General features: G+C 52.2%; 1 protein-coding gene and 1 long non-coding RNA gene across 2 annotated transcripts in view; one reads left to right on the forward strand and one right to left on the reverse strand.

Moving 5' to 3' along the window:
• The first annotated feature begins 490 nt into the window (after positions 1-490).
• The window catches only part of ZCCHC17 (zinc finger CCHC-type containing 17), a 1,254,002-nt gene continuing 1,235,467 nt past the window's right edge, over positions 491-19,025 (forward strand). The window contains exon 1 of the mRNA XM_050796123.1: positions 491-500. The gene's annotated coding sequence lies outside the window, so the exon portion shown is untranslated. The remainder of the gene's footprint in view (positions 501-19,025) is intronic.
• Positions 13,629-18,089, reverse strand: LOC126958514 (uncharacterized). The gene is made up of 4 exons (XR_007727208.1): positions 17,951-18,089; positions 17,581-17,614; positions 16,079-16,097; positions 13,629-13,683 (listed from the first exon to the last, which is right to left on the reverse strand). It is a non-coding gene; the product is annotated as an uncharacterized LOC126958514 (long non-coding RNA).

The following is a 19,025-nucleotide window of genomic DNA, read 5'->3' on the forward strand; positions in this document are numbered from 1 at the left end:
CTTTTAGCTGTTACCATCCCTGCAGTGCACATCATGGACATTTCACCTGTTGATTGCCTGTCTTCATCCAGGAGAATGAAAGTTCCAGGAGGGCAGCGATTGTATCTCTTTGATCACTGCTGCAGCCCCAAAGGGGATGCAATAGGTATTTGTAGAATGACTGAATGAATGGCCTTTTAAGTCAAGTCAAGGAGCAGGGAGTTTATCCTCAGAGGGAGATAAGCTGCAGGGGAGTTGGCCAAAGCTTTGATGGAGGGAAGTGACAGACTCTGATTTAGAGAAGATCTCCTGCCCAAATTGAAGGTTTGAGGCTGGAGACCAGTGAGGAGGCCGTGCTGCTCCCTCAGACTTGTTAGAAATGCAAAATGCTTGTTCTCTGGTGCCACAAAGAAATAGCACTCAAACACAAATTTAATTTTCTCAGCAAGGCAATTTTTACTTTCTGCAGAAAGGGTGCTCTTCACAGATGGAACAATGGCAAGAGCACAACTGGACAGGGGAGGGGAAGGAGTTCTTATTCCTGACTCAGAGCCCTACTGCTGTGTCTTTCCCCTATTGGAGTCACATGACCCATGCTGGCCTCTCAGCCCCGAGCCTCCTCCTGCTCCTACATTCCCCACTTCTCCACTCAGGAAACGGCAGCTCCATCCACCCAACTTCTCAGCCAGAAATGTGGGAGTTGTGTGGACAAATTCCTCATTCCCAGACCCCCACGGTTCCTGCTCTGGTCCAAGCTGCCATCAGCTCTGCCTGGACATCCCCCTCCATCTCCTCACTGGGCCCCTCTTCCCATTCTGACCTTCTGGAGGAGCTAGGGGTCATTTTAAAAAGAATGGCTAGGGTTGGAATGCACAGTCTAAGCTAATTCCTATTGGCTATTTTAAAGAGAGCAGGGGTATGAGCCAGAGTGGCAGGGTGAGTAGTTTGGCAGGAAGGACGGTTAGGGACAGGTAACTAAGGTGACTTAGGTCAGAGCAGGTGATCAGGGATGATTCAGGTCAAAGCAGGTGACTGGAATGAGTCAGGACAGAGTAGATGACCAGGGGAACAGATGTGAACTACCGATTAAAACTGGTGGAAAGGGTTGTTTACTGAAACTAGAAGCAAGAGGGCGAAGAGAACCAGGAAGTTAAACTTTAAAATGGAGAATCAAAGAATAAGAGAGCTGAACATACTGACATACTGATTCTTTGAAGAGAAACTTGGGGTTCACTATATTTAACAGGTGTGAGCTGATGGCTCTGGACCATGGCAGTGGCAGTGGAGAGGCCAGGAGGGGATGGAACGTGGAGACCCCAGAAGATCTTGGCACCTGCTTGGCTGGGGATATAGGGAGATGGGCGATATACTGAGTTGCTGACCTCAGAGGCTATTTGGGAGGCAGGGCAAGCTCAAGGGGTCAGAGGGGTCTAGATTTAGATGGGCTGCCCTAGAGGGCCTGTGGACCTCAGGTCATGCAGCAGGTCCCAGTGATAAAGAACAGGATATTGCCTGAACTATGACATGGGGAGGCAAAAGGGACGCTGCATCCAAAGGAGTTAGTGATGGATGGTGGTCCATGGGCATCTCTGCAGAGGGACAGTGAAACTAAGAGTGTTGCTGGTGCGGGGGGAGGGTGGGAAGGTGGAGGCTGAGGCTCTGTGTGCATAAGTCCCAGAGCCCAGGTCAGATTGGAGCCGGCAGGCCACACCTTCCATAACCATCAAAAGAGACAAAGAAACCCAAGGCTGTGTGTAGGTGAATGGGGTCATGGGGAGAGGGTCAGACACAGTTCACAGAACCCCAGGCCATGAGTGAGGTTCTAGGGGGTGGGCTGTTAGGACCAAACTCCAAGCACAGAGATTGGGCCAGGGGAAGTCAGTGCTCACTCCTGTGCCACACTCTTGCTGTGGCACCCGTCTGTCCAGCATGGCCTGGCCCCTTTGCTGCCCCCTGTGAGGCAGTTGAGGCCAGGAAGGCCCTCCCAGGCAGATCTCAAACCCCATCTGGCCCACCGTCCCCACAGACACAAGACGGTTTGTGCCCCACTTCCCATCAGTCCCCAGCCCCATGCTGAGCCCAACCTCTCTTTTTCCTGGCATTTCAGAGCTGCAGCCCTTTTCATTTGTGATCGAGTGTTAATTTGGCTCTCAGAGAGGCTCTGCTCCGAGTCCAGGTCAGCAGCTCTCGATACAGATGCTCTGCCATCCCTCCCTGGAGAGCTGGCCTTGCCATAGAAGCCAGTCCACAGGGAGGCAGGCGGTCCCAAGTAGGGCTGGAGTCTCATTTCCAGCTCAGCATCAGCCAGAGTGAGGGGGACAGGGCAGGGCCTGTGGCCAGGCTGGGGCTGAGCTCTGGAGTGGACATAGATAGCTCCCACCTCTGCCCTTCCTGTGCACCTTGGGGAGAACTACTGGCCCCTTCTGAGTCCTGGTTTCTCATTTGTAACACAGCAAAGCTAAGAGGGACAGTCCTGGCACAGGCCTTATGCACAGCAGGTATGCCATCAGCGGCAGCCGCTCCCAGGATCACCGTCATGAGCTACCACAGACACCCCATCTCCCAGGCAGTGCCCCAGGATGGGGTTTCTTCCTGCAGAGGACTAAAGGCACAGAGTGAACCAGCAGCCCTGGCACAGACCTGAGGGCAGGGGCCTGGTGCCTGTGTGGATCTCAGATGGAGAACAGAGTGGACAGTGGGAGGCCTCACCTGATGGGGGTATTTCTAGATGCCTCCATGGTATGGATTTAATCCTCCCAGCTCCTTAAACCACACTCTCCTGTTTCTGTTCAAATGCCCAGGGCTGTGTCTATGTCTAGGAAGGGCTCCGCAGCCAGGGCTCAGACACAGCCCGGCCACCCCCATCAGATACCAAGCACCCCACCTGCCTGTCGTGCTCACCATCTCCAGGACATGGTATTGTCACTGATCTCATTCGCAGATGAAGGAACAGAGAGGCAATGTGCCCAAGGTCACACTGCCAAGGAGGAACTATGCCAGGTGCAGAGGCCTCCTGGCTGCTGAGTGGTAGGACTGTGCTGGCCCCCTTGGGCTGGCCCAGGGCCTATGCCTTGACCACATGGCTCCCCAGCCCCTCCATCCAAGCCCTGCAAGACTGGCCTCATCATCCCCACTTTACAGATGAGGAAACTGAGGCTGCAGGGTAAGGAAGAGGCTCATGCAAGACATGGGCCTAGAACCAGGATTCCAACCCAAGTCTGCTGCCTACAAAGCCCAAGCCCTACATGGATCAACAGGGCACAGTAGGAAGGAGCCAGGGCAGGGTCGGCCTCCAGAACAGAAGCAGGGGTGGGCCAAGGAGGAGCCGGGGTCCGGTGCCAGGATTCCCACCTAGGAGGGTGGGAAGTGCTCTCATAGTCCCCCAGGTCAGTCCCAACTTCCCCACAGATGCCTCTCCCTGACATACAAAGCCCCAACCCCAGCCAGGCCTTTCAGGGCCTTGGTCACTCCTGCCTCCATCCCAAGTAGCTGGGCCTCACTTGGCTACATTGACACTGAGCTGTGGCCAAGGGAGAGCCCCGCGTGTACTGTTGGCCTTCAGTGCACAGCAGTGCTCAGTCCCAGTTTCCGGACTCTCTGCCCATGTGGCTGAGGCTGATCCTGGATCCTGAAACCCACAGCTGCCAGCTCCCACCTTATGTCCAAGCTGCCCTTGCAGCACTCAGGCCTGGCTGGCCTTCCCTGGCCCTGTCTGCTCCCTGGAGCCACTGGCTGCCCTGAGTGCCTTGCAGGGGCCCAGCTGTCCTTCTGCCAGCAGCACCTATTCCTCTGTGGTGTTAGGACCCCCGTCTCTCTTTAGGAACTGTCCCTCCCAACCCTGCTCAGTTCATGCAGTTCTGTGGGGCGGGTCCGGGCACAGCCAGGCAGGGCCTTTCTTCCATCCCCTGTGCAGTGAGTGGATCCGTGATGGGCAGGCGACCCGAGCTGAGCCACAGAAACCCATTGCTGGAATTTCTGTGATGGTGGTGAGGAAGGAGGCCCTCTAGGTCTTCTGGGGCAGATGGAGTGGCTGGGATGAGGCTTGGAGGACCCCACAGGGAGGTGATGGGCATCTGTGTCCTTGTGGAATCAGGTAAGAACCTGGATCTCTCCTACACACACACACACACACACACACACACACACACACACACACACACACACACACGCTCCTTCTATGTGGACCAGCACTGAGAGCACATCCTGCTGGGAGCAGTGGGGGATTTAACAATGAATTCCTAGCAGACCCCCTGAGCTGTGGAGGTGTGGAGGGGAGGGGAGGGGAGAGGCAGGGAGAGTAGGGAAGAGAAGGGAAGGAGATACTGATGACCACTCCTGCCCTTGGCCCCCCGGTTTTGCAGCCCAAACCCTCACTTTGGAGCAGCTTCCTCACCAGCTACACACGGGATCACCCAGGAGCTTTGAGATGGCACCATGCAGGCTCAGTCCAGCCCTATCATGGCATTAGGGGTGAGGCCATTGTGGGGCATCATGGTTAGAGGGAGGCAAGGGCAGTGGATCCAGGACCTTCTCCTTCTGCTCTGCCAGCCACAGCTACCACATGGGGCAGCCCTGGGCACTCACCTGGGGCTTGCAGGGTTGGATCCAGGACGCCTGCCTGCTCCTCGCCCCAGTCTGAGCAGAAAGTCACCCAGGCTGTGGAAGCCACTGAAGGATGTTAGGCAGGAAAGCAATGTGATCGGCCTGTGTGTGGGACAATCAGTCTGCCTGGTGATCCAGCTGTCCCCAGCATTTGTGCAGCCCAGGGCACGAGAACCAGTGGAGGGCACAGGCCAGTGACTGAGCATGAAGCTTCACAAGTCACACCTGTTAAATCCAACATGCTCCATTCCCCTGCCTGGGCTGACACATTTCCAAAAGGACCTGGAGAGCCAGGTTTGAATTTGGAATTCTCAGACCCCTCAGCATTCTGCTTTGCCCTATGGTGTTGAGAAATTGGGACTGACCAGTTTGGGACCAGCCCCCTGCTCTCCTCTCCTCCCGTGGCCCAGTCCCACACTACAGTCTCACACAGTGTGTGACACCCCACCCTGCAGGTCTATGCTCTATTTGTATACCTTCTCACACACAGCTGAACATCTGGGGCCAACAGCCGGGCACGACAGCGCAGAGAAGAGGCCATGTGGGTCCAGGGAGCAGGCAGGGATTTTGAGGCTGGGGTATCTAGAGCTAGAGCAGGGCCCCCTAAATTTGGAACCCCCTCACTCAGATCTTAGGGTGTGCAGGGTGGATGGATTGCAAGGCAGGTGGAGCTGAGGAACCAGTAGGAGGGTGTGGGGATGTCTGGGCCAGAGATCACCAGGTTTGAGATGGGGGAGAGGGAAGAAGGTAAGGGAGAGGGGAATTCCAAGGGTGTAAGGTTTTCAAACTGACAGGACAGGATGGTGCCTGAGGTGTGGGGAGAGGGCGAGTTGGGTATGCCCGTTCATTTTTGATTGGGGTGAGCAGAGGCTGCAGGGCATGAGGCTGAGGAGCAATTTGATGGGAAAATGAAGGTTTGGTTTTGAATGTGTCCAGTGGAAAGAGGCTGTGGGCCACCCAGAGGGCAGCAGCTGCGGGAGCCCCAGACAGAAAGGTCCAGAAAGCAGGGTGGCCTGTCTGGCCCTTGATATGGACCACAGCTCAGGAAGAGCTTCATCAGGAGGTGTTCTGGGCATGGGCAGTGGGGACCCGTGGATGTAGATGAGCTCACACAGAATAAGAAGAGAGGAGGGTGCTGGGGAGAACTGGGACACTGTCAGTTGGGGCTGTGTATTAGTCCATTTTCACACTGCTGATAAAGACATACCCCAGACTGGGAATAAAGACAGAAACGTACAGTTCCACATGGCTGGGGAGGACTCACAATCAATGGTGAAAGGCATGGGGGAGCAAGTCACGTCTTACATGGATGGCAGCAGGCAAAGAGAGAGAGCTTGTGCAGGTGAACTCCTCTTTATAAAACCATCAGATCTCCTGAGACTTATTCACTATGGTGAGAACAGCACGAGAAAGACCCACCCCCATCATTCAGTTACCTCCCACTGGGCCCCTCCCACAACACATGGGAATTGTGGGAGCTACAATTCAAGATGAGATTTGGGTGGGGACACAGAGCCAAACTATATCAGGCTGCCATAACAGAAACAGACTGGTGGCTTAAACAACAGAAATTTGTTTTATCACAGTTCTGGAGCCTGGAATTCCAAGATCAGTGTGCCAGTGTGATCAGGTTCTGGCAAGGGCTTTCTTCCCAGCTGTGAATGGCCATCGTCTTGTTGTCTTCACATGATGGAGAGAGAGCAAGCTTGCTTGCTGGAGTCTCTTCTTACAAGGGCACCAACCCCACCATGAGGCCCCACCCTCACGACCTCATCTGAATTTAATTTCCTCCCAAAGTCCCCATCTCCAAATGCCATCATATTTTGAGTTAGGGATCAGCACATGAATTGAGGGGACACAGTCAGTCCATAGTGAGCACCTAGCTGTAAGGAATGAGGAGAGAAAGAGAGGTGAGAAAGTGAGCTTGAAAATGAGGAGGAAGTCTGGGAAAGTGTGGCAGAGTCTTGGAAGGATACCAGATGTGGGTCTAGCATGAGGGCCGAAGTTTCTTCCCCAACAACACTAAGAAGTCAGACTGTGATAACTGCTATGCAGTTATTTAAATAAGGTGTGCTGGAGGCTTGTGCCACAGGACATTGATTTCCACTGAAGTTGAAAGAAACCTCATAGAAGTTCTCCTTTTGATCTTGGCTTCCAAGAGGGTGGGGTAGGATTGCAACTGGCAGAGCTAGGGAGATAGATGGGGTGGTGGGTGAGGCAGGACATGCAGGGCACAGGGCTGGAAAGCTGAGGGAGCTGGTGCATCCAGGACAAAGGGTTCAGTAGACAGGGCTAGATTTGGGCAAAGGGCACTAAACAGAAGCAGTCAGGCCAGTGGAAATAAAAAGAGAAGATCTGAAGAGGAACAAGAGACAGAAATATTTGGATGCTCAGGATGTAGCAGACGGCCCAGGGCAGGGACAGGTACTGCTGCTGGGGAAATGAAGAGATGGTCTTGGGATCACATAGCCTTAGATTTCTCCAGTCTTAGATGAGAAGCAAAAGGAAATCACACTATCTGAAAGCCTTAGCATCTAATGAAGTCTTATAATTTTAGGATACTTGAATCATAGACTCTCAGAGACTTTGGTTTTTAAAATCACAGAAATGTTGAATCTTAAATCTCTTCAGTGTCAAAATCTTGACCACCTCCTCCTCTTGGGTATGATAATATGCATTCTGTGCTCAGCGCCTTGCACACATGTCATTTAGTCCCCATGACAACCCTGGAAAGTAGGAATGATTATTTTGCCTGATTTTCCAGATGAAGAAACTGCGGCTCAGTGCGGGTAAGTCAGTTGCTGAAGGTCAGGCACCTGGAAGGCAGCATGGCTGGGGCTCAGCCCAGACCTCTGGGCCTCCAAAGGCCGTGGTCTCAGCCTCTCTGCTACTTTGCGTCCTGCAAAGCCTCTCTGCTGAGTGCTCACCCATCCTCCATACACACCTCCAGTGACGGGGAGCTCATTACATATCCCAGGGCCGCCCATCCATCCCAACTTTTGACACATCCTTTCTTCTCACCCCTTAGCCCCCAGTCTGTCTCGGGAGACCACGCAGAAGACAAACCTCTTCCCAGGACTCCTGGAGGGGGAGGGCGCAGCTACCTGAGATCAGGCAGCGACCACACAGGAGAGAGGATTTGAATTAGAAAAGCCCCGATGCCACCCATCCTGGCGAAAGATGGGGTTTAACCTGAGGGAGGGAAGCAACCAGAGACACCAGAGCAGGCCCACCCAGAAGACAAATGGTGATGGATCCCAGAACGTGGGGAAGGCAGCCAGACAGGGGGAGCAGAGAAGGCAGGAACACGATTCTCCTCCACAGGCAGAGTTATGGCGCCTAATGAGATTGGAATCCTAAGTGCCTTTATTTCCTTAGCTCTTTTCTCTGAAAACTTATTCTGCAAATTGTGCCTTGTGTCATCCATCCTCCCAGATGGCTTTTTAAGTGAGGCTGTTTGTTAAGTGGGAGAAGAACAGGGAGATTGATCAGGAGGAGCGAACAGGAAGAGCTGCTGCAGACCCTGGGGAAGGAGACAACCGGACCAGCAAGTGCGATGAGAGTGTGCAGAGAGAGCCCGTGTGGGGGGGTCCCCAGAAGGCACGGAGCACGTCCTTCCAGGATAAGACCGTTGGGCACAGCTGAGTCCACATGACCAGGGTTCCAGTGACAGTCACTGACAGATCCTGGGCTCCAGTGTGAGCCCTGGGTTAGCACTTTGGAGTCACTGGTCCCAAACATCCTCCCACATCCCCAGGCAGCAGGTACTATGACAGTCCTCAGTCCCCAGAAGACAAGCTCAGAGAGGGGCAGGCACTTGTCCAAGGTTACACAACTGGTGAGAGGCTGACTAGGGCTTGGAGCCCAGGGCTGTTGGACTCCAGAGCTCCAGCTCTTGACAGGGATGTCACATCATACAACTGCAGACTGAGAGTCAGAAACTCTGGGCTTAGGGCTCAGATATCTGTGTCCTTTAAAGTCCCACCCTATTCTCAGGTGTCCTAAAGCACACCCGAAGTTGAGAACCCCTGAGCTGCCCCAACCACCTGATTGTACAGATGGAGACTCGGACAGCCTGAGCGGGCACAGCACTTGCACAGGGTCACACCGCAGGTCGGAGAGCCTAGAACCCTCGCCCCATTCCCTGGTGAATTCTCAAGGTGAGTGTTCGTGGAGCCGATCTCAGTGGAGGCATGAGGAGATAGAACTGTCCGGGGCTGCACATCTGCAGCCGCCCAGAGGGACCGCCTGATGGATTCTGTTTCCACCTCCGCATCTCGAGGCCTCTTTCTCCCCCTCCTTCCTCGGGGCAGCCCCCCTTCTCCTCCCAAGCGATGCTTTGGGGGCGAAGATGGATCACAGCTGTCCCTGGCCACAGATGGTGCGTCCACCACCCTGTGGCAGCCACCGCAGCCCCGGACACCCAGCAGTGGCTCAGTGAGTGATTATGGAAGGGAAGGAGGCAGGGCCTGGGGAGGGGCATGGCTCCAGGACAGGGCCGCAGTGGAAAGCACAGCATCTTCCTCTCAAGGCAGCCCCAGTCCAGGCCCTGTACTGTTCTTCCCAAGCTTCAAATCACACATGTCACACCAACCAAGAAAGGACATGAGCGTCTCAAACAGTGAATAATGCTGGAAATGGGCAGGCACCTTATACTTGCAGATGGAGCCTTTGCCTCCCCAGAGAAAGGGGTGTCTGCCCCATTTCTTAGAACATGGCAGAGGCTTTTAGGGTTGTGGGAGAAGGCAGGCCAGGGCAGCCTCCCTTCACAGTGAGCCTGGGTCCTCCTAGGTGGACTCTCACCTGACTGGATGCTGTGATCCCATTTCTGTCTCTAAAATGGTTAAATCTCTGGCCCAGGCTGGCCCCACCCAAAAGCTGGGATGGCCCCGCCCACAGGAGTCTGTCCTCATCCTGTAGACCTTCCGCCACTGACCTCCTTCCCTTCCCCAGCCTCTTTTACAGCCTGAAATCCTCCTCAGCCTTCCCCCTTTGGCTGTTAAAAATCTCCCAAGGGTTCCTGGGGACCGGCTTTAATGTGACATTGTGTCTGAAAGCAACGCTGGCCATGAGCACCTCCCCGGACCTTTGTGAGCACAGGGTCCTTGTGTGTAACTGGGCATCCTCACTCCCCCTCACAGGGCCTGACCCCCTGGGGGTCACAGGGAGCCCATAGGGGTCCCGGAAAGCCCTGACACTGCACCTTGTCCAGGAGGCCCAGCAAACAGGAGTTACTTTGAGAACCCACAGGGACTCAGACCTGGACATCTGAGAAGCAAAAGTCTTGTCCTGTGAGGCTCCAGTCCCTCAGGCAGGTGGGCCTCTGCAACCGCCCCCTGGTCCCTCTCATGCTGGGGCCTCCTGACTATGATTTTGAACCTGGAGCACAGGGGCAGATGGGATGGCACCAGCTGCCCTGACTCCGTGCTGGGGGCTGCTGGCCCCAGCCTGCTTCTTGTGTTTGTCATGAGGCTTCCTGGGCACCCGGGATCTGATTTGACTATCAAGTTGCTGGGAGTCAGGGGCCCCAGGCCAGGGCTCTGGCTGGGGGGACAGGCAACCCCATGGGTTGCTGGGGTGCCAGTCAGGTGACTTCAGGAAAGCGACTGGATGATGAAGGCCCCCAGCCTGGGATGCGTTCCATTTCTTGGTACCCTGTTCCCACCTGCAGGAATCTGTCCTGGAGATGGTCAGGGACTCAGGCAAATGGTGCCCAAAACATTCATGGCAGCCTGATGTGTGTAAGAACAGTCCCGGAAGCCTCCGAGCATCTGACAGTCGAGGATGGTGAGGTAAATGATGGTGCATCGAAATGAAGTACAATTACGAAGCTATTAACATCATGCTTTTGAGGAATTTTCAATGATGTGGGAAAATGCTGATGATAGAATGGTAAGGGAAGAGAAATGAGTATACAGTATGGTCCCAATTACATAATATTTCAGTACTGCAGAGAGAAAGATCAGATGATGATGATGACGATGATAATCATGATGATGGTGATCATCAGAGCTGCTATTTATTGAGCACTTGCTGTGTGCCTGCCTGTACTTCCGTTAGCTCATTTCACCTCATCACGCCCCTGTGCGATGGCAGTGGCAATAACCCCCTTTTACAGATGAGGAGAATGAGGCACAGAGAGGAGGTTAGTGACCTGCCAAGGAGCACACGGCTGAGACAGGACTTGAGCCCAGGTCTGGGTGCCTTTGAAATCCACTCTGTCTTCTCTACCACTATCCGCGTCTGCCAGGCTGCAGGCAGGGTGTGGGGCCGGCTGTGAAAGGCGCCCCAAGAGCTCCTTGGAGGACGTACTCATTGCAAGTTGCTCCTCGTTTCTGAGATTGATGTCACTACCAGCCCCGTCTTACGGACGGCGACTCAGGGACCTGGTGATGGTGAGGGGTCTGGACCAGGTTCATGGGCTATACCTCCCATGTTCCTTCCTCTATTGTGAGTGGCTGGATGGGGCTAGAGAGGGGCAGGCACAGTCATGGACCACCAGAGCATCATACCCAGGAGGAGGAGGTGGCCACTGGCCTTCACAGCATTGCTCTGGGCATGAGCGACTGAGGTAGAGAACTCACCCTGGCACCCCATCTGCCCAGGCCGACCCACCCCTCCTGGGGCAGCCCCGCTGCCTCCCCTTGGCTGGTTCTGTCCCTGCAGAGTCTTTGAGTTTATCCAAGTGTCTCTCCTATGAGCCATACCCAGCAGGTGAAGGCCAGGCGGGAGGAGGGGAGGCAGCCTGCCAGTGGCTGCCTCGTAACCCACTATAGGCTCATTAGAGCTGCTTTTGAATCCATCACCTTCAGAGAAAGGCAAACTGCAGGGCAGGAGGATCCAGGAACCATCCGTCACTCAAGGGCTCCTCACATGGGGAAGCTGCAGTTCTGTCCCTGATTCGCTGATGAATCGTTGAAATTTTCCTCAACACTGATTCCTGCCAGACACCCCACCACCACCGCTACCCCTAACTCATAGTACCTGCATCTCCTGTGCCAAACTTAGGCCTTGCAGAAAACCAGCAGCAGGGCTGGCTGGCGGGCTCTCTCTCCAGGCCAATGTACCCATTCGCACACTGAAAAGGAATCACATAAGGCCACCTGGATCTCATCCTCCCCACCCCGAATGTGTGAATCTCATCGACTGCTTGTATTGAGAGATCAAGATAGTCTCTGAAACGTGGTACAGCAGCCCGAGCAGAGGAGTGGGGCTTCCTGGAAGGAGGAGGGGGGATTTGTACATTATTCTCCCCACCTGCCCACTCCCTGCTGCCCCTTGTTACCCACAGCTCCCTCCTGGGGGTGCTTGGAACTGAATGCTTTAATATGGCCCTGCCGGTGTCTTGGCTACTGGAGACTGCTGCCCGGGCCTCTTTCCCAGCACAATCTCGGTTGCAGCCAGATCTCTTCTGGTAGCTGTCAGCAGGTACCGTGTGCATTCACAGACGCTGAAAACCGGGGTGAAGTCAATGAACTCTGTGTGTGTGCATTTTTCCTTTACAAAGCATATTTCCTCCCCATTCTTCGCCGCCCTGAAAGTCTCAGGAAATGAGAAAATTGAGTCACAAAGAAGTAAGCTGTTAACTAGCTAGTTAAGAAACATGAGCTGAGCTCATGGTTGATTGATACCAAATCACTCCCTTCCCCTGAGAGAGAGGAGCCTAAAATCTCTGGGCAGAGCAGACAGAAAGGGGTGCATACGTGGGGCTGGGTAAAAGGTTTTAAGAACAAATCTAACCCCTCAGCCCGTGCCTGTGTTCCCTCAACCTAAGGGCTCACAAATGGCTGCCTTAAGACCATTCATCCCACCAGGGACCATTTTGATTTTATGAAAATCCCCTCTCACAATGAGCTTAAGTCTATTAGTTCATTCATTCATTCATTCGTCTGAGCACCTACTATGTGCCAGGCACTGTTCTAGGCCCCAGACACGCAGCAGTAGGTGCAATAGACATGTCTTTGTGGAGTCAACATTTTACTGAGGAGAAAAATGATAAACAAATAGCTACACAGCCAGTCGGGCAGTGAAAAGGGCAGAGGGGAACAAAATGCAGGGTAAGGGGAATGGGGGTGCTGAGTGGAGGGGTAGTTTATATTGGGTCCTTCTGGCCACCACCGGGGAATGTCCACTCCATCACTTGGCCCATGGCCACCCAGCTCACTTGTGCTAGGAGGTTTCCAGCCCCAGACTCTGAGGGTCTTGCTCATCTCCTAGAGTCTCCCAGCCTCCCACAGGCCCTCGGCCAGCAGATGGGAATGGCTGGGACTTCCTAGGGCCACTGTGGCCACTACAAGTGGCACAGAGTTTGCAAAGCCAGCCTGGTCTTTGCCTTTCCTTCCCTTGGCCACACTGTGCTGAGCATTTTAAAGTTAATTGGTTTTGCAATTAAAAGACGCAGAGAACAGGTGATGCAATTAATTTTACATAAATGTGTTCGGGAATAAAGTGTACCAGTCTTCCGTGCATCCTTAAATGGAGCCTGTGTTTACTTCCAAATGGGGTGCCTTCTAGGCATATCAATCTGGGCAGCTCACACAGCTCAACAGGGAGAACTCTTCATCCTGTCTGCCTTTTGGGGGTGCTTTGTGAGGTTCACTGGGTCTTGCCAAACATTATGGTTTAGGAGTAAACATAATTTTTTTCTGTCTTATACATGAAGACACGGAGGGTCAGGGAGGTGCAATGGCTCACCCAAGGTACAATGCAAAGCCGAGAGAGAGGAGATAATTGAGGTACGAGAATCTCTGGTTTCCAGACTCATTGCTCTTCCTGCCCCACTGCATATTTAGAAGCCAAAAAGAGTGTATGAGTTTAAAAGAGAGAACTGAAGCCCTTTTGCCAAATAAAACAGCCTGGTGTATTTTAGTGTCCACTCTGTGCTAGCTCCACACTTGGCCCTCAATTTACATTGCCACGTCCAGCCCTCACAATAGCCTTCCAGTGGGGCACCATGTTCCAGTTTTACAGACGAAGAAACTGATGGTCAGAGAAGAGCAGTGGCCTGCTGCAGCCCACACAACAGGAGTTTAGAGCCTCAGTGTCCTCCGGCTTCTGGACAAGGCGTTCTTTCCACCCCATGTGTGGCTAAGGAAAGAGCTTCTGAAAGCGATGAGAGAGAGAGAGGGGAACATAGGCCTTTTTCAAATACATGAAGCACATTTTTTAACACCCCTGCCCTATGTGTCTGAAGAGCATTTTCAACACTGACTAGAAACACTTTACATCTTTCTCATATTTGATCCCTGCAATAGCCTTCCAAGATAGAGGTCATCATTCCCATTTTACAGAGGAGGAAACTGAGACACAGGGAAATGCAATAAACACAGTCAGAATCATACAGCAAGCAAGTGAAGAAGGCAGAATTCAGACCCAGGTTCCCCTGACTCTAAAGCCCCTTTTGCACAGGGCAGCGCCGGCTCTGTGGTCCCTGTGGTGGACGGCGGGTTCCCAACACCACTGACAACACCATGAACTTAGGGAGAGACTTGAGGTGGGGCTGACCAGCCAGTCTGTTGTGTTTGCTGGTTGCAGACTTAGATCCTGGCTCTGCTGCTTTCCAGCCACGGGCCTGGAACAAGTTACTCACCTCTCTGGGCCTCAGATTTCTCAGCTGTAAAATGGACTTATAATAGGATCTTGCAAATACCGGATGCTTTGGAGGATTGAGTGAGGAGGCACAGTTCTATCTTGGCCCTTTCTGGTTTTCTTTATGGCACGCACCTCATTCTATCATTGTTTCACTGTTTGTTTATTGAAGGGTTTTTACCTCCATCTACTTCACCCAAGCAACAGGCCCATGAAGGTATGGACCTCATCTGTCTCAATCCCAACTGTCTTCAAGTCACAGCATGGGGCCAGGCACATAGTAAGTATGAAAAATTGCAAGTGGATGCATTCATAAACTGGCACACAGTAGGTGAGGTGCTTAGTTAGTGGACATTTATTAGTGTTCTCTGAATCCTCTAGAGGCCCACGTAAGCAAGTTGCTAGGTGACCCTCTCCTGACTCCATGCTCCCCCACCCCTCAGCCCTCCCACCTCTGCCTCCCTTGGTGTTTCTCTGCAGCATGACCCTGAGGTTACTGGCCAGAATGGAGCCTCGCAGAATGTCCGGATTGAGATGAGCACTGTCCTTCAAATCATCCCCAGGATGCTGGTATTGCCCCAGCCTCTGGCTGGTACCCTCTGAGCTCGTTCATGTGTCACAGAAGCAAATCCTGAGCAATCCTGAGCCCCTTCGTCAGGCTGTCCTCTACTCTATTGGCGCCCCCTATGGCCCAGGGCCACACGGGAGGATCCTTGACCTTGCCTGGCCTTGAGTTTGGGTCTGTGTGACTTGGCAATCCTCCCATCCACTTGGCCAGACCCACCTCCTTACGATCTGCGGCAACACCTGGGGCCTCCATGTGCAGCCCAAACCTTACACTGACGGCCCCTGTAAGGCACCCCCTTCTTTTCTCCAAAAGGAAACACCCCAGGACTTTTCCCTACCCTCCCCGACCTGGCTCCCAGCCAGGCTCCTCACACCCAGCGTCTCTCCCAATGTCAGGATCTCTCTGACCATGTGGGGCCCTGAACTGAATGTCGCAGGCTTTTAATCATCTCCCACTGTGTACTGTGCACCTGCTCTCAAATTGCCCAGCCCTGTGGGGAGCATCCTCTCCTTATTCCTGATGTGCCCCAAAGTCTCATGCTCTTAGCAGTCCAGGGAGGTCAAACAAGGTCTTTCTCTTCCTCAAACGCATCCCACACACTCCTGCCTCAGGGCCTCTGCACTTGCTCTGGCCTCTGCCTGGAGGGCTTTGCCCCCACATGTTGGAATGACTTGGATGCTGTTTGGGTGTTTGGACAAGACTATGGTTGAGGCCCCTGAAATTCTGATATCCTTTGATGCTGACATTTGACTCTCAGTTTTATAGTTTGAGATCTTATTAAAGTCAAGATTCGGCCGGGCGCGGTGGCTCAAGCCTGTAATCCCAGCACTTTGGGAGGCCGAGACGGGCGGATCATGAGGTCAGGAGATCGAGACCATCCTGGCTAACACAGTGAAACCCCGTCTCTACTAAAAAATACAAAAAACTAGCCGGGCGAGGTGGTGGGCGCCTGTAGTCCCAGCTACTCGGGAGGCTGAGGCAGGAGAATGGCGTAAACCCGGGAGGCGGAGCTTGCAGTGAGCTGAGATCCGGCCACTGCACTCCAGCCTGGGCAACAGAGTAAGACTCCGTCTCAAAAAAAAAAAAAAAAAAAAAAAAGATTCTAAGACTCAATGCTACAAGATTCTAGGTTTTGATGACTGTGAGGTTCTAAAATGCTGCTGTTCTCAGAAGCGGCCTCTGTCACTGGGGAAACTCCCATCAGAAGACGCCATCATCTTAGAGTGGGTTTTCTCCTCTTCCCGGGTCCCCCAGCCAAGCCCACAACACACCATGTGAGTGTGGCACCTTGTGGCTTAGACACTGTCAATTATTTCTGCATTTCTGCCATCGCACACTCACCTTATCTGCATGCTCCAGTCTCCAGAATAAATATTAGATGATGATGAATCTTTGGAGATTATTTTATACGTAGAAGAGCTAAGTCTTCCAGGCAGGTTTTTGATACAGGGCACTAGTCCTGCACTCTCTACAAGGTGTGACTTGTGATTGGGCCACAGGGAGCCCAGAAGAGGGAATAGAGTTCCTATTTCTTGCCCCAGGGACTGAGAAGAGCCTTTTGTCTGCAGAGGCTACAGGCTGGGTTGGGGACAAGGTAGGAGGGAGACTATCTCCCAGCGGGTCTGAAAGGAAAGAACTAGCTCGTGCTTTTTTGCTGTTGATATTACTACCCTCATTTTAAGGAAGAGGAAACTGCAACCCACAGAGGTTTTGTGAATTGCCTGAAGCCACAGACATAGCTAGAAGGTAACAGTCCAGTAACTTGCAACCCTCTCCTGTCTACAAAGCTCCTGCAAAGCTTGCGGGAGTTAACAGGGCGGCAAGTAGGAAACTGAAGCCCCATTCATTGATGTCAACTGCACCTTCTTACAAACCTCCTCCTTAATGCCACCCGAGTGCATCCTTCCCATTTAATCAATCTATAATGGTAATTAAATGTGGATTGATTATGAAAGGATGCATTTAATCACATGTAATGCACAATAACACAGGAGGTAAATCAGGGTTCTTATCAATACAATAACCTTGCAAGCATCCTGTGAAGTCCATTGCGCCCTCTGCACTTGGAGCCTTACAAGATATTGTCCAGCTCTTAATGATTACTAAATCTTTACAAATTGATGGCCAGATGAAATTAATTGACCACAGTGAGGGGTGTGTTTGACCCAGGCCACGAGTTCTATGGCCCAGTTGAGACAAGGTGGGAATGGGGAAAATTCTGTAACGGAGGCACCAGCCACATGGAACCCCTCTGGGGTCACTGTCCCTCAAATGGCTCTCACAGGGTCTCCATCCCAGCCCGGGTCTAGGCCACCATCCTCGCTCACCTGCACTGTAGCCTCAGCTTCAACTCTTGCTGGCTCTAATCCACCCTCTGCCCTGGCCACGTGAATGATCATTCTAGAAGGCCAGCCTCACTGAAAACCTGCTATGGCTTCCTATTTTCTAAAACTGCCTTAGCCTCACATTCAAGACCCTCGAGATGAGGGCAGATTTCTCTCTCCATCTCATTCCCCTCCAGGGACCACCCTTGGTTCTGACCACACTGAGTGATGGTCCCAGCTTCCTGAACTAAGTTCTCTCAAGCCTATGGACTCTTGCACACCCTTCTCTTTGGCCCTCCCATTGTTATCCCTCTGGCCACTTCACACTCACTACTAAAACTCAAGTGGGAGCTCAGCTATGAGGATGCAAAGGTATAAGAATGACACAATGGACTTTGGGAACTCAGGGGGAAAGTTTGGAAGGGGGGTGAGGGATAAAAGACTACAAATTGGGTGCAGTGTATACTGCTTGGGTGATGGGTGCACCAAAATCTCACAAATCACCACTAAAGAACTTACCCATGTAACTAAACACCACCTGTTCCCTAATAACCTATGGAAATAAAAAAATTGAAAAATAATAAGTACATAAAATACATAACAACAACAAAAACGAAACAATTAAAAAAATAAGTAAAATAAAATACGTACTTAACAACAACAAAAACAAAAACAATTTGCTTTACCTCCTCCAGGAAGTCTTCCCAGATAGCCCCAGACTGTTTGTTCTAATAGGGCCTGAATCAGTTACCTATTCTTACAATAAAACTACCTAACAAAACCCAAAGAACCTCACTGGCTAACGTCAGAACACATTTATTGCTCGCTCCTCTGGGGTCAGCTATAGGTTGGCTAGGCAGCCCTGCTGCTCTTGGCTGGACTCACTTACATGTCTGGGGGGTTCCCTGGTTGCTGGCTGATGTTGGCTGACCTTGGCTGATGTAGCTGAATTTGGATGGGGTGACGGGAGAAACCTGGCTCTGCTCCGTGTGTCTCTCATCCTTCAGAAGGCTGTCCAGCCACGTTCTCACAGCAGTGGCAAGATGCAAGAGCCAGCCCAAGTGCGTCACGGTAGCGTCACGTCTGCCGACATCCCATTGCCCGAAGCAAGTCATATGGGGGAACCATCTGCTTTCTGCCAAGGGACAGGACATGTTGCCCACCCACAGCACCGAAAAGTTACACGGAAAAGGGTGGTTGCATGAGAGGGGATGGGAAATTGGGGACCAATCATGCACTTTTTCACAGAGCAAGACACATTAATCTTTCAAAGCTCTCAGGACTCCACGATGTAGTAACCTTTAAAAATTTTTTTAAAGCTTTATTGTGTTACAACAATAAACTGTATATATTTAACACACCGATTTGATGAGTTTGACACATGTACATACTCGTGAAATCCCCGTCACAGTCCAGGTAACAGACATACATATACCCGTCACCCCCGGATGAGTTCCTCTGCCCCTCGGTCATCCCTGCTCCCGTCACTCACCACCATACCTGCCTCCTCTGCCCCAGACGAAAATTCATCTGCTTTCCATGACTATCAGTTAGTTTTCATTTTCTAGAATTGTGTCTGCTAGAATCGTACACTGTGCTCTCTTACTTCTCTGGCTTCTTTCATTCCACATAATTACACTGAGATTCCTCTGTGTGATATGTATCAACATTTCCTTTCTTTTTATTGCTGAAGAATGTTCATTGTATGGATGAATCACGTTTTGTTCCTCCATTCACCTGTTGATGAGTATTTGGATCATTTCCAGTTTGTGGCTATAAATAAAGCTGCTAGGGACATTTGTGCATGAATGTGTGCATGGACATATGTCTTCTTCTCTCAAGGGTAAACACTTTGGAGGAGAATGACCAGATCATATGGTGGCGTGTGTTCAACTTTCTAAGAAACTGCCAAGCTGTTTCCCAACGTGGCTTTGCACTCTGCATTCCTGAAAAGAGTCCCAGTC

This window comes from Macaca thibetana, chromosome 1 (genome assembly GCF_024542745.1).
Source record: "Macaca thibetana thibetana isolate TM-01 chromosome 1, ASM2454274v1, whole genome shotgun sequence".
Taxonomy (NCBI): domain Eukaryota; kingdom Metazoa; phylum Chordata; class Mammalia; order Primates; family Cercopithecidae; genus Macaca; species Macaca thibetana.